The following is a 3,352-nucleotide window of genomic DNA, read 5'->3' as shown; positions in this document are numbered from 1 at the left end:
GTTTACAGATCTTGCTAACTTAAAATGGACCTCAGTGACCTTGTAGTTGAAATCTTGCACTTCACGTATGACAGACTTGAATCCCAGACTTATTAAGTCATTTGTCCAAAGGCACACTTGGTAATGCAGTCAGAATTGAAAACTCATGCCTCATGATTTACAAATTAACATTCTCTTCACCACATCATACTATTTAATACAGGAAGCACTCAAGATATTGGTTCAAAAAACAAAAGATATTGGTTCAAAAATAGTACACTTGTCTAGTTCTGTATCCACATCTATTCTTTTCATTTAATATAAACCATAAAGATAAGTTCACAAGTACACAAAAGTATACGGGGTATTTAGTGCACAATTTTGTAATTAGAAAATGGAAATAATCCAAATGTCCATCGATTGGGAATTGATAAATTCCATAAATAAATAAATTATGGTACATCTATCAATAAAGTATATGCATCTATTAAAAATTGAGATTAATCTATATGCTCAGATATGAAAAGGTGAATTAAATAAGTGAAAAACTGCAAGCATAAAAAAATATAATAATAGGTAATTTGTATAAAAAACTAAATATAAGGGATGACTAGCTGGCTCAGTAGAGCATATGACTTGACTCTTGATCTTGAGGTCATAAGTTCAAGTCTTACATTGAGTCTAGCACTTCCTTAAAAAAATTATAATAAAATAATTAAGTAAATAAATATAAAATATTTAGACTTGCTAGGAACAAAATATTTATGGAACTATAGCCAAGAAACTTAACAGGGGCTATTATTTATGGTAAATGGAAAGTAAAGAAAAGGAAATTCTTTTACATTTTATACCTTTGTTTTTTTAATTTTAAAAATGTTTTTATTTAAAAATTTTTTTCAATCTTCGTTTATTTTTGAGAGAGAGAGAGAGACAGTGCAAGCAAGAGAGGAACAGAGAGAGAGAGGGAGACACAGAATCCAAAGCAGACTCCAGGCTCTGAGCTGTCAGCACAGAGCCCGACGTGGGGCTCGAACCCATGAACCACAAGATCATGAGCTGAGCTCAGATGCTTAACCAACTGAGCCACCCAGGTAACCTCATTTTATGCCCTTCTTTATGTTACTCTTGTAATAGCTAACTTGTAATAGTAAATGAAGAACTATTCATACAAAATTTCAAAGCATGAAAATAAAATTACATATTGTTTATGAAGCCGTGCATATGTAAGAAGAGTATATAAAAAGAGTTTAAAAGCAAATTGGGGGAAAAAGTGGTTATCAAAAAGATTTGGGGAAGGAGTATATATCTTTTAAAAATATCTAAAGTAGGGGCACCTGGATGGCTCAATCAATTGGCCATTTGACTCTTGATTTCGTCTCAGGTCATGATCTCACACTTCATGAGATCGAGCCCCTCATCAGGCTCTGCATTGAGCACAGGGCCTGCTTGGGATTCTCTCTCTCTGCCCCTGCCCTGCTCGTGCTCTCTCTCTCTCAAAATAAGTAAACTTTTTTTAAATTAAAAAATATATATATACCTGAAGTAAATACTAAAAACTTAAAAAAGCTAAATAGTCACAACTTGATAAAGCTGAAGCTAATCCTATTTTTTATGTCTTCATACATCTGTTTTAAATATGTGATTATAATAAAATAGAGAATGGGAATGTAAGAGTTAAAGATTTTAAGTTAATAATGAAGAAATGACCTAGTAAATTACTGAGTAAGTGAGCTGTAGAATTATACGTGTAATTTAAAGTGAATATGTGCAATGCTCAAACACATACAGACACATATACTTCACATATACTTCCAGGTGTGTAGAAAAACTTAGAAAAGGATATATTTAATAGCAATCACCTCTTGGGAAATGGACGTGGGAAGAGGAGAAGTAGAGAGAGAATTTTCACTTTCGCTTTAAACATGTCTGCATTTGCCTTTTGCAAGGAGCCCATATTAGTTGTATAATTCAAAAATTAGCATTTTTAAAAGTTCAAAACAGTGTACCGGCTTCATAATGATTTCATGATATTTTAGGTAAATAGTAAATAAAACCAGTCACTGTCTCCTACTCCTTGCTTCCTGGTGTGGTGCTGTAGGTACTGTGTTAGGTTAACTGGCTCAGTATGTGAATTTGACAGTCTCTAAATCAGAGAGGTAACGAGTTCTAACTTTGTCCAAATGATCTACTCTGTATCCCAACACAGAAGATGTGCCTGGCACATGATGTGTTCAGTCAACATCTACAGTTGGAATGGTAGTGACCTACCAGGTCACTAAAGGCTTAAAGAGGAAAAAAACAACTGAGCAAGTCCTAGACGTTCAGAATTTAAGATCAAAGCCACGTTAGCATTTGTAAAGAAAGCTCTACCTGGTCCTACAACCCTGAAAAACAAAGGTGATGTCTCACTTGAAGTTCCAGACAAGAACTCTTGAGTTAGGACTCTTTTTTCTGACTGAAGAAAAATGCCCGTGTGTCCCTTTTCTTAGGTGTCTAAGCCCTAACGGCTGCAGAATGTGGAAAATGATTTGGCCCCGGGGAGGTTTGTAGCAATAACTCATCCTTTGAGAATCTCCACCGCCTCGAGGACATGAGGCATGTGGCGGGTGTGGGATGTAATTAGTAGAAGGACCAGACACCGCAGCTAAAGGCGTCTGATTTTCCTCTCTGTCATCTCGTACTGCACGACCAAATGCAAGTTCAACAGAAGCTACTTCTAGTTCCTCCTATAGCTACTAGAGTCTGTAGATGTTTTTCTTGCTTTTTTAAATGTTTATTTATTTTTGAGAGAAAGAGAAAGAGGAAGCATGAGCAGGGAGGAACAGAGGGGGACAGGATCCAAAGTGGGCTCTGTTTTCTTGCTTTTTTAAATGTTTATTTATTTTTGAGAGAAACAGAAAGAGGAAGCATGAGCAGGGAGGAACAGAGGGTGACAGGATCAATGCAGAGCTTGAACTCACGAACTGTGGGATCATGACCTGAGCAGAAGTCAGACCCTCAACCAACTGAGCCACCCAGGTGCCATTTTCTAAGGAAATAGTTGGTCTCCAGGGAATCTCCTTATTGAATAAAGAGTTTTGGATGACATTTCTCAGAACCCAGAGAGTCAAAATTTTTAAAAAATTGGTCCATATCCAGTGTTGGCAAGGATATGGGGCAAAGGAATGGGTATAACAACATGTTGTGTAACAACAATAGTGATATTGATCATCTGACTTTTGGTTGCAGTTCAGGTCATGATCTCTGAGTTCATGGGTTCAGGCCCTGCACTGGGCTCTGTGCTGTCAGCAAGGAGCCTCCTTGGGAGTCTTTCTCTCTCTGCCTCTCCCCCACTCTCTCTTTCAAAATAAATAAATAAAAAATGTTTTTAAAA

This window comes from Hyaena hyaena, unplaced genomic scaffold (assembly GCF_003009895.1).
Source record: "Hyaena hyaena isolate Hyena2069 unplaced genomic scaffold, ASM300989v1 scaffold_909, whole genome shotgun sequence".
NCBI lineage: Eukaryota > Metazoa > Chordata > Mammalia > Carnivora > Hyaenidae > Hyaena > Hyaena hyaena.
Note: the sequence above shows the minus strand (reverse complement) of the source record.